Source organism: Myiozetetes cayanensis, unplaced genomic scaffold (assembly GCF_022539395.1).
Source record: "Myiozetetes cayanensis isolate MyiCay16 unplaced genomic scaffold, myiCay2020 scf2-11, whole genome shotgun sequence".
Classification (NCBI taxonomy): domain Eukaryota; kingdom Metazoa; phylum Chordata; class Aves; order Passeriformes; family Tyrannidae; genus Myiozetetes; species Myiozetetes cayanensis.
The window spans coordinates 91,037,302-91,049,528 of NW_026087411.1; positions in this window are offsets into that span (position 1 = coordinate 91,037,302).

The following is a 12,227-nucleotide window of genomic DNA, read 5'->3' on the forward strand; positions in this document are numbered from 1 at the left end:
GATAGGTCTGAACATGATATCAGGTATTAGTGTGTGATTGCCCATACTGCACAATTGCTAGTGTATTCTCTGCCGCATACACAAACTGGCTGGGCTGGAGGGAGAGTGTCTAGCTCTAAGAACACAAGCCATGATGTGCCATTTTCATGCAGGAGCAAAGGACAGCTCCTTGCTTATTATATTATCAGCACATATGTAGCCAAAGAATCCAACAACGATCTGCTTCTTTCAGCTGTTAGGTTTAACTGATCACTAACACAAATCAGTCAGAAAGATAGCTCGTCTGTAGCAGCTCATTTCCTGACATCCACAGCCTATTCTCTTCAAATTAAAAGTGGTTGTTTTGGTTTTTGTCCACAAAATGGTGCCAGAATTTGGGGACAACAGGGAGAGAGGAGCTTATAAGGAGTTTTAGCACCAACACAGGGGTTACCAGGGAAGCCCTTATGGCAGGTCTGGGCCCAGTCTTTGATTCCCTTGCAGTTTGCACTTGCAGGTGGGGGAATTCAGTCTTGTCTTCCCCCTGCACACACACTCACCCTGGCTCCCAAGTGACATGTTGTCCTTATTACTTAATAAAATTAGGTCACATACTAGCTCTCACAGTTTAATAGTCAAAAAATGCTAAGAGAGTACATCTGATAATGCTATACTAAATAAAAGATACTGGCCATGAGTCTGGTTATACGGAGACTGAACTGAGAAGTTCACAATGAGGTTGCTGGTAAAAATGTTCACTAATCTTTAGATGAGAAATGGTTCTTGGAATACCCTGCAAAAACATAATGAAAAGGTTTCCCTTAAAACTACAATTTAAACAAAGTATCTAATTAGCACATTTCCTGTCAGCTTCACATTTTTTTAGCCTGTTCATCAAAATGTCATACAGTGAAATTAAATTTTTTAATGTAAGTCCAAGTGGACTAAACCAGCACCATTGCATTAACATTCAGTGGTTTGAAAGGATATGTTTTCAATACATAGGTCTTTAGTACTAGGTGATCTGTATTAATTATATTATCATCCTCTAGCTTTCTATTAATAAAGATTCAGATACACCTTTTTGTCATTTACTCAAGTCAATAACTGATTTTCAGGCCTGATATTGTCCGGTGACATAATTCAGTCTTTCAAATGCTGTAGAGCATTATTTTTACTTTGATTTCTATGATCCTTTAATCAACATCTAAAGATTTAATTTGATATAAAAAGACTTGTTCCAATGCTACATCTTCTCCAGCTAAAGGCTATGACTCAAAATAGAAGATTCATCATCTCAATAACTACTCAATAAGCATTTATTTTCACTTGTATGGTTACCAAAACCTTGCCACAGAAACCAAATACAATAATCAAGCCAACAGTGATCAATATTAGTGGAGATTTTCTAATGAGAACTCCTTGATTTCTCTTCTTCTTGAATGTATGTAAGAGGTTAGTTGCAAATCAGTCTTAATTTGCACAGAGTTATCTTTTTTCAGCAAAAGATATGTGAGCAAGAGCTGAACAATCATCCAGTTTTCCGGTTTAGGCGAAAAAGTTATTCCAGAGAACCATGCCCTGGAAGTTACAGTGAATTCAAGCTACCTGGTATTTTTGTGTCATTTCTGCAACTAAGCTACTGGTTTCAAGGTGCTAGATGTTGCTTAATCTGTTTCTGAAGGTGGAAGTAGAGTATTTCTTACTTATTACCTTCTTTCATAATAGAAAAAATGTAGAACTTTAATTGTCTGGAAGAACTAGAGAATTAGTTCTTCTCTCTCACAGAACAAAGTCCCAACCCCTTTGAAGGGAGTGGGAGTTATGTCCAATTTCACTGAAGCTAGAAATTTATTCTAAGTTACAAGAAACATCAAAGTGAGAACACAGTAAAATCCTTTATGCTTAGCTCCTTATTTCCAAAGGCCAAGATAATTAAATTCATTTTATAAATATGTTTTCATTTCATTCTTTCAATAGAAAATAGATTGTTTAAATTGGATATGCAATATTTTCTATTTATATTTACTCTGGTTTGGTTGCTTAAGAACTCATTGGCTTCCATTCATCTTAGTACAATTTACAGAGCTTCCAACATGCTTTTCTGCTACTATTGCAAAAAATCAATTGTAAAATCCATCCATGATTTCAGATTGTTTTGCCTTAGGAGTTTGCTTTTGGGTGCTCAGTGACCTGAATTTTGCAATGGGCTTAGGCCTGTCAGGTAGGACACTGGCATCTGAAGGACTCATGGGCCAGTTGGGTCCTGAATGTTTTCACAACTGTATTACAGAATAAATTGTGTAATTGCACTTTGGAAAGCAGTCTGGTGCTAAAAATTCAGATTTTTATTGATCAGTAGACATATAAACCAGAAAATAATTCAAATAATAGCCAAAGAGCACTGTATGCAAAAAGACAACAGGCTGTCCAAATACAATTAGCTGAGCATGGTCACGTACATGAACAGACTAGTGTGATCCACTTCTCTTTTACAAGTTAAGCTAATAAAGCTGCCCAAATAGATTAAAGATAATTTGACTAATAGCAGTACTAGCCATTATAAGAGTTGAAAACCATCAAATTTTCCACCTGGAAAGATGTACCTTATATAACGTAATTCATACAACCAGCCTAAATGGTGCTTTTTTGTTTTCTGTAGGAAGTTTAGGAGAGTGGTTATTTTCTGTTCCCACAGAAAGTGCCTTGTTTAACAAATGCCTTTCTCTAGTCCTGGGGATCCTTCAGGGACACACAGTTAATTAAAATGGGCTCCATGGGGACTTTTATCACTTTTGTGATTTTCCCTGTTTATTTGGCACCTGATAAGGCAGAATTCCATAGGTAACTTGAAAAATCAATAGGTTCTGAGTCCTGTAGGAAAAAAAAATGCCTGTTTTATAAAATGCCAAAGACAAGGAAAATGAGATGAAAGAAAAAAATAGCTACAGCCCACTGATGCTTGTGATTATTTTATTGACAACTACATCACACAGGAAATTTAATTAGAATTAGTTTAAACTGATTTCTGGTTCAACACAAAAATAACATAACACTAAGTTTTTCTACTGTAAGAATGTTTCTTTGCATTTCTCTCTCAATTTATAGCATATTTTTTGTCTTCTTCTTTAGAGACTTTATATTTTTATGAGGCTTTTTCTGAATGGAGTACAAAATAATAAGTCTATACCACAATTTATAAAACAAAACAAAAACTTACATACTTTAAAATTTATTTGTAAATTTTGAAGTGGTTAAAGTCAAGTGTTGCATTTATATCTTACAAAGTCACTTCCTAGTTTGAAAGTGCCTAAATCTACAGCAGTTATTAATTTAGGTAGAGAAGGTAACAGGAGTGAACTAAGGAAGGGCATGGGAAGGAGCGTATTTGCATGTGGGTGGTCAAAGAGAGGGCTGGGAGAGAGATAATTCGAGCAGTTTTGAGTGACAAGAGGAGAATTGGCAGGGCAGATGGCTCTTAAAAGCAGGATGGCAGAGGAGACCTACGTGGGATGCTGAGCAAAAAATGAAAGTCAGAAGGTTCCAGACGTCTCCAAAAGTCTGGGTAGGAGAGCGGAGTCTGGATAGTTTCAGAGAGAGATTTCTGTAGAAGATTATGGTTATGTTTGGAAAGAGGCAAAGGCAGTGAATGCTTTTTCTTCCCTCCTTTATTCATCATTCCTCCTTTTGTGCTCTTCCAGGGTTCAAGAATAGTGCTCCACCTTCCTCCTCTCCTAGCAGTTCCCATTAGGAACAAACTCAAACCGTCTTCCTGGGCCTCTGGGACCTCTTGGCAAGGTCAGGGCTGTTTGCTTTGAGACAAACCCAGCAGAATACTGTCACTCTGAGTCCATTGGAATGAGTGGCACCAGAGGAGCAGGTCTGAACCAGGGATTATACAGGAAGACAGGAGGACATTTCCTTAGAAAGGGCTGATGGAGTCAGCTTTCCTTGTACCCTGAAGTCACTGCTGCCCTCACCTCTCCTCAGGTGCCTGCCAAGCCTATGCTCCAGCAAAAATGCTGAAATTCAAATACCTTGTCTATAGTCTCCATTCCCTGGCTTCCAAATTCTTTCTGCACTGCTAGTGCTTCTCCTCAGATCCTGGTTCCCTGCAGGGAGAAGTGGCAACAACTGTGATGGAGAACTAGAAAATGTAGGTGTGAATATTTTTGGGCAAAGGAAAGAAATCTCACTTTGGATGATGGTTTTAAGTACTAGGGCTTTTAAATATTACTCAGGAAGAGGATAAGTCTTTTTTGGGGGGAAAAAACCCATCAACAATAAGTTTTAGATTTTTTTGAAAGACAAGATATTTTTAGCAGAAGGTGCTTTTATCAGCAGGTGACTGGCCAATAAATGTCCCAGACAGACTGCCTTTGAAATTTCCTGTCTTGGCTAATTCCAGATTTCCCCTCATACTGGCTTCTGAACTGTGCTGCTGCAGTAGACTGAAGGCACACGTGGTGGCTTTTAATCCTGCTACAGCAACCAGATAAATAAGTCCCTTTGGGGAACTTGGGGTAAGACAAAGTGGAAATTAGCATATATGTATATAGTGTTTATATATACATAAAGTGTTTTTATAGATACATATGTAAAATCTTTCTGTCAGGGCGTATCTTAAAAGTTTTTAGAAAAGGGATTCCTGTAGGTTAGGAATTTCAGAATGCAGCTATTGTGGACAAAGATTCTGAACAGAACCAGAAGCAAGCAAGACAATTTTATTTACATAGTTTCATTGTCCATGAATATGAAATTTTACTAAAGGAAACCAGCATGCCGGTCTCAGTATCACTTAGGTACTGAGAAAACAACTTTTTGCTATGAACTTCATCCAGTGGAAGCTGTTACCAAAGTAGATGGCATTTAGTCAAAAAAAGGAAAAGCAATAGGGGCCAAGTGCAGCATGGCATGAATCCCAAATTACTTCAATCTCAGAGTCACAAAAGCTTCCAAGCAAGCTAAGGCCAGCTCGACAGCTGTTGTTGAGGAACACTTATGAACATTAAATGGTAAGACTCCTGATTTGAAGAGGCAGTCTAGCAGAAAGGGCTCCACTTAGCCATGCCTCTTAGAGCTACTGCTGCTCACAAGTCCCCATTTTCTCTGTGTTTCCCTTCTTTCTTAAAAAGCATGGTCAGGACAACTCATTAACCTTTTTTGCAGCAGGACCTGCTTGTACTGGGAAAGGTAAAGTGACCTCTATTAATTCATGACAGAAATGAGCAGTTACCTGGTCTAATTTTTTGAACTGGTGTGTATTAGGAAAGCCTTTGCATCTCTCAAAGGGATCTGTTATGTGAGCAAAGACGTAAGGTAGAAGCTTCAAAAATTTCCACCTGCCTGGCTTAGGGCATGAGTTGACAACTTATCACCTGGAATAAGTAAATCTTGATCTTTGTTATGATACAGACATAAATTTAGTTTCTTACAACTTTGGCATGACCTAGACTATATACAAAACCCCACCTCCCTATCTTCCTATCTATACAGGATGTAAGTCTTGGAAATTAAAACTGAAGTTTTAATATAGGAAGATCAAGTTTGAGCATTAGTATGTTTAGGTTTACCCTGCAACATCTATCTTCACAATTTAGTTCTCTCAAGACTGCTCTTGTCTGAACCAATTCAGTAGGTAAATCAAGCTCTACTGGTGGGCTGTACCTGCAGGAGTCTGTGAGTACAGCATTCTGCTCATGGCAGTGCCGAAAGTTAAGGATCTGTACCACAACCATTAGAATTTATTGAAAATTCATAATATTAATTGTGCCACATACCATATATACCTCAACAGAGTTTATAAAAATGAAGAAAATATGCAGGTAGGCTTACAAATATTTGTTACTAAAATATAACTTAGTAAATATAATGCAAAGGGTAATTTCTCTCCGTTGGATATTGTACAACTCTTTGTGAACATGTGAGAGGCAAAGCAAGCCACCCAAAAGATTTGCTTCAGGTATTCCTTTCTTCTGCATCCACTGTGAAATCTTTTCAGCTCTTGGCAGGAACTCTGACATTTACATACATATCAAAAAAATAAAAAGTTACAATTTTATACATTAAAATAAGGAAGGAAGAGAGAAGAGTTACTGGGGGAAAAAAAAAAAAGGAAAATTAGCATATATTAGGTTTCAATCTTGAACATGTAATGGACTGATGCTACAAGAAAATGCAGTTCCCTTTCAAAATCATTTGAATGGTCCACTTGAGGATTTGAAAAGATAGCATAGAAGTCAAATAATTAAACCATTTCAAATAGTTCTCAAATGTTATTTCTCAGAATTGTGGTGTCTAGGGAGTGAAATCTGAATTTTGTTCTTTACTAAGTTGAGTCCTTCAGGACATGCTGGGACTACTTCTCAAAGTACTACGATAAACACCGTCTCTCCTGAAGCACCAAATAATATCAGCTGGAAGAAGAATCTGAGCAAGTGATGACTAAAGATCCCAATAGAACTGGAAAAATAGAAATCACAATAGAACATTATTTCAAAATACAAAGTATTAATAATTAGAAAGTGATTATATTCTAGAGGTCAAGTATAGGAAGGTCAATAGCAAACAGAAATTTCATTATTTTCTGCAGTTTGTGAAGATTCACAGTAATTGTAAAAATTCAGTACAATCCTGACCATCTATATTAACCAAATAAATAAAAAGGGTAACAATAATATCTGAAGATATGAGAGAGCTTGAAGAGTTACTAAAAAGATTAAAACTCATTGGAATAAGGCAACAAAAAGGCTGTGATAAAGATCTTGAAAATCCCAAACAGCAGAGATTTAGAGGAAGAGAGCAGGGAGTGATAGTTCATTATTTGCCACAATGTTTTGGGGGTAACTAATGAATCTTAGTTTGTTGGAAACAAGAGGACAAAACTATATGACTTACAAGAAAAGAAATAGAAAGAAGAAAAAGAGAAAATTAGAGTTTTCAAATAGAAAAATCAGAGATACATCTGCACTGCACATATCCTTTCACAAAGACATTGAAGTAGCCAATTTTATGGGCCATCCTGGAGGCGAAAGAAAGGAAAGGACACGCAGGAGACTCAAAGGCATGTGAAAACTGCAAAAATAACAAGTGTCCACGACAACAGCTCAGCACTGTTCTTATCATCTGTACCATTTCTTACCTGAATCTCTACAAAGCACGTGACTATTTACCTCATTTATCTCAGCATTGCTGTTACGCTGGCTGAATATCAGGCAACTACCCCACCTTCAGCCATAATATCTTGAATTATTTCATACATTCAAGGTGTAACAAAGATGATGGATCTTTTTCACAATATATAGATTCCTAAAAGTATGAAAAAAAAATCATATAAACAGTCATTTCAGCATCCATGTTGTGCTCTTATTTAAAATTCACAGCAATAAGCAAGGGAAGGACAAGCCTCTCTTTGAGCCTTCACCCACAAATTGATGATCATCAGAAGAAAATCCTGAATATATAAGAGCAGTGTACCAACTTCGACATAGATCTTAGTGTAAAGAATGAAGTATTTCTATGCAGCCTGACTGGTACTCCTCTTGTTTATCTTTAGGGCTTGGGTCAAAACTACATGCATGACCGTCAGGCCACTGACAACCAGACCACTGAGAACTAGACATTGGGTCTACGGGCTCTGTTTTTCATACTATTTCTTTTTTAAGAGGAAAAGTAATCATATCTCCCATATTCCATTTTTGACATCAGGATAAGGTCACAAGGTCAATCACTTCAATCCATGACATGATTTCCCCTTCCTTGTTCAAAGAGCAAAACTGTTTAACTGCTGTCAACTTTTAAATGGTCAACACTGCTCATCATTGGGAATGGGTTGATGTGAAGCACCCAGAGCTGTTGCACAGTGTGCATGCCGGGGTTGTCTCTGCAGACCCATGCTCAGTTAAGAAGAAAGTTCTGTTCTCATCAGAATGGCCACAATTGAATAAAGCAGTATTACAGCTGTGGAATTACAGATTGTGGAACATCAAGGAGCAGCATCAGAGCTACATGTATGACCATCAGGTATCAACCAGCCATTTCCAGGAGAGATGGGCACAATGAGAAAAGATACTATTTATGTTTGTAAGATGAGACCTCATTGTGAGATGATTTTTTAAACTAAGATATCTGTTGCTCTCTTGGGTATGATGGTAGAAATGGACGATAACAATTTAACTCAGTCACAACCTTGCAATAGTGCTAAAGACAGTAAACTAAGCTTATGAAGAGTTCCTTTGACCCACTTATTCCTTTGTACCAAAATCCATATAAAGGGGAAAGAAAGTTGCATTTTCAATTACATGTACTTGAAGTGGATGAAAATTGTTGGATTTGTTAAGAAACATGCTGAGAGTCATACATTCAGATTGTTTATCCCAAAGCTAGAGGACCTCTTTCTTGTATGCCTGTGAATTTCGGTACTTTGTCTCTCTGAAAAAAATGACTTACCAACCTGAGAAATAACTGCCTGGACTATCTCAAACTGCATGATTTAAACTGCTTTGGACAGCTAAAAAAAAAAACAAAAACAAAAAACCCCAAACAAACAACAAATACCAATCTCCCCCCAAAAATGAAGCTACTTTGCAGTATGTTTAATATTCATTTCTACCAATAGGTGTGGGAGAAGTCATGCTCTGAGTACTTTTTATTCTGTGGTGACACAAAATACCGAATGCTAAATAGCAAGCTTACAAACCTTCTGATGAAAGAAGTCATCAGAGTCCTATGCTACTGTAGGAGAGGAAGTGTTAATTAAAGACCTCATGGTTACTGACCTACCAAGAACTAGTAGTATAACATTCAAATTCAAATGGTGTGTTGTTTCCTGATTATTGCACATTCAGGTATATAGACTAAGGTCAAGGTGGAAAACATTTTTATTTTTATTTTAAAATTGTTTTCCTACACTTCATGTTAAACTCTGTTTTATTTGCAAATGCAAGAGAGAACATAATAATAATGGCCAGTCTTCGCGAGCGAAGATCCGGGGAAGGTCTTTCCACCTTCCAGCCTGCGCATTGGATTTTTTAGGTGAGACACAGTGTGCGCGGAACTGAGCCCACCCTTTAATCCTAAGGTTCATCTGCCGGGGCCAAGCGAGCTTGGACGGTGGCAGCGAGGCCCTTAGGACGTAGGTGGGTTGCCTTTAAGGGCTAACGAGCCCCACCTGCCCGGGAGTGGCCCTGACTGGGAATCGAACCCGGGCCTCGGCGGTGACAGCGCCGTGCCTTTACCACTAGACCACCAGGGGCTCCTAAGAGAGAACATAAGACAGTAAAAAACTCAATTCGGGCTTATCAGAATTAGAATTATTAAAATACTTCTAGACCTATATAGGCCTAAACACAAAAGCAAGCTTGAAGCAGACATGCTACACCTAGAGAAACCAGTGCAGGTCCAATCAGTACTATCAATTTTCATTCATGTGCAGTAGCAAGCCCAGCTCTGGTTCAGGTAGAAAGTGCTAGTCCCAGTGGAGAGCTGTTGCTCCAAGGTCCAAGGCCCAGGTTAGGTGCCTGTTCTGCATTGGCAGGATTTGTATGTCAGCCTTTCCTCACTTTTTTTCAGAAATGCCAGTTCATTGCCACAGTAGTTGAAGGCTCCCACATTCCTCTTGAATTATGTGTTTGAATCACTGAGGACTGCTGCAAGTACGTTCAGGAGTGCTTCCCTGTTGGCTGCACTTTGAACATGTAAAGGCTTACTCTACCAAAGCCTATTTGGCATTCAGGTGAGGCACCTCTGTGTTCAAGTCTCTTTGAGACGTCAGTCCTGACTTTGAGCACCTCTTATGCTAATTATAACATCTATGTGAAGTTTAGTCTATATTTAAGTAGACTAAGTCTTGTCACTGAAACCCCTTGGGATTTCCTGTACACAGCCTGCTTAGTAGTGTGTGATTAATCTGAACTCATTGCAGCCATCTAAAAGTTAAACTTCCCATCTGAGCTACATCACCTCAAAGACACCTCCGGAAGATGATGAATTTCACATATTATGAACACCTCTCAGATGCTCTTATCTCTTTCTTGATCACAGAAGGACATAAGGTGCCTCACATAGGCTATGATCAAGGAAAAAAAAGAAGAATTTAATGTTAAGGCTATGTAACCTTACACTTTGGATTCTTGTAATTTGTTGTGTGTTGTGTATTAATTAGTGGTGGGTTGTTTTGCCTGTGGTCATTAATATACTTGGATAAGGTGCCATAACCTCAATACTAAGAAAACCACCTTTGCATATGGAAACTTAAATCTGCAGTGTCTTATTGGTGCTGGTTACATCTGGCTAGAAGTAGACTATTTTAAAGCACAGATTTTAAAAAGAGCAGGGGAAAGAAGCAGGCAAAGCCATATGAGAGAGTACGGTGAGTGGGAAGGATACAGCTTTATGTTGATAGCTTCATTTTTCAAGTGACTTGCATTATCCTTTCTGCAGCTAAATTTTTTTTTGTTTTTATCTTAATTAATCAAAAAATACAAGTCAGTTATTTTCCCCATAGGTAAAAGATTTTCTCATGAAGGCCTTTAAGCTTCATGCTAAAATCTTAATGTTTTGAGTTAGCTGTTGATTTCCCTTGAATATCTAAGCACATATACAAATAAGCTCAGAACCTCTTCTGCTAGACAATGGCCACATAAAGCAACTGAAAATTAGTTATCAGAGGTTCCTTTTGCAGTAATTTATTCTGTAATTATTAATAATTGTAACATGGAAGGATTTTATTAGTACATTAATACAATAAATACAAGCAAACTTGGTGCATGCAGGTCAGGATTTTAAATCTGCATGCTAGTTTAGTAGTTGCATAGTCTGCCCATGCATCCTATCCAAGCATGTAACAACAGATATGCCCTTCTGTCCTCAGAAAAGAAAAATGCATAGGTTGGTTATTTTTTGTTTTCCTGCCCCAACTCCAAAGTCCATGGGAAAGCTCATGCTGGATTTTTGGTTATCCTTATTTCACAGCTAGTACCTAGCACCAGTGAGGGCTGTGCTCCACTGCCTTGTAAAACTACTGTTTTTTGCTGTCAGATGGGGGTTTGGGGGTTGTATGGATGTAATTAATATATCAGTAAGGAGAGCCAAGGGATTAGGACTGCTGACCAACAAAATGCAATGAGGTGCTGTTGTTTGGGAAATATGAGAGCAAAAGGTTTGTACCTTGTTACATTTTTGTTGCTAGTATCTCCTTCAATCTGGCTCCCATATGGCTTGAGGTATTTATTCTGTTTCCAAATGTCATTCCATGCTGAAGTGTCCTGAGAGTTTGGTGTTTATGATTCCAGCACACCATCAGAGGTCATGCTAAATCCAGATAAATCACACCTGAACTCCCAAAAATCCTCTGAGAGGACTCAAATAATATGGGAAATATAACTTATTTTTGTAGTACTTTATGGAAAATGTTTGGGAAACCAGACTAACTTCAGCCCCTGACAGCCTAGATTTTACCTGAAAGGAAGTATTTGAGAGAGCTCCCATGTGCCCCAGCAGTTAGAAAGAGTACTGGTTATTACCAGTCCAGAGTCAACATAATAGGCCGATACTCTCCCTCCTGGTCTGGGAGACAAAAGAGTTTAGGATGTTAGCAGCTGGTAGAGACAAAAGATTTTTTTTTTTTTTGATGAATTTTGTATATAGTAATACATTGATTATTTTCATTCTTCAGGTTTCATTGCAGAATTTGCCATCCAAATGGCACGTTGATAGATCTGAACCAGCAATCTCTCTTTTTTCTGATAGCTTATATTTCACTAACTAATAAAAGCTAGTAAAACCTTGTTGGTGTTAGTCTACTGGTAATTTTAAGTGTAAAACCAACCCTCTCTGTGGTCAAGACGTCTGAAATGACAGGAGGAAAAGGGCATGAGGAAGAAGAATGAGTTTCCTTGGTCTTCAGCTTCCATGGTAACAAAGAGATTAGTACCAAAGGTTCACAGAGTACATTACAGGAGAGAATATGGAACATCATACAACATTTCAAAGAAAGTTGGAGATGTCAGAAGTGCATTATTAGAAGAAACATGATAAGGGTTAATCAACAGATCATTTTTCTTTCTGATGTTTTTGTCTGAGACATTTCTAACAGAAAGTGAGATGTTTTATTCTGTATAACCACACTACCCTACCAAGAGTTTTAGACCCTCCCATGCCCAAGTGGGGCATTCAGACCTGAGTCTTGAAATTCCCCATGTGGTATGTAACAATTTCTTTATTTCTTTGCAAGCTGTCTTGCAGGTACT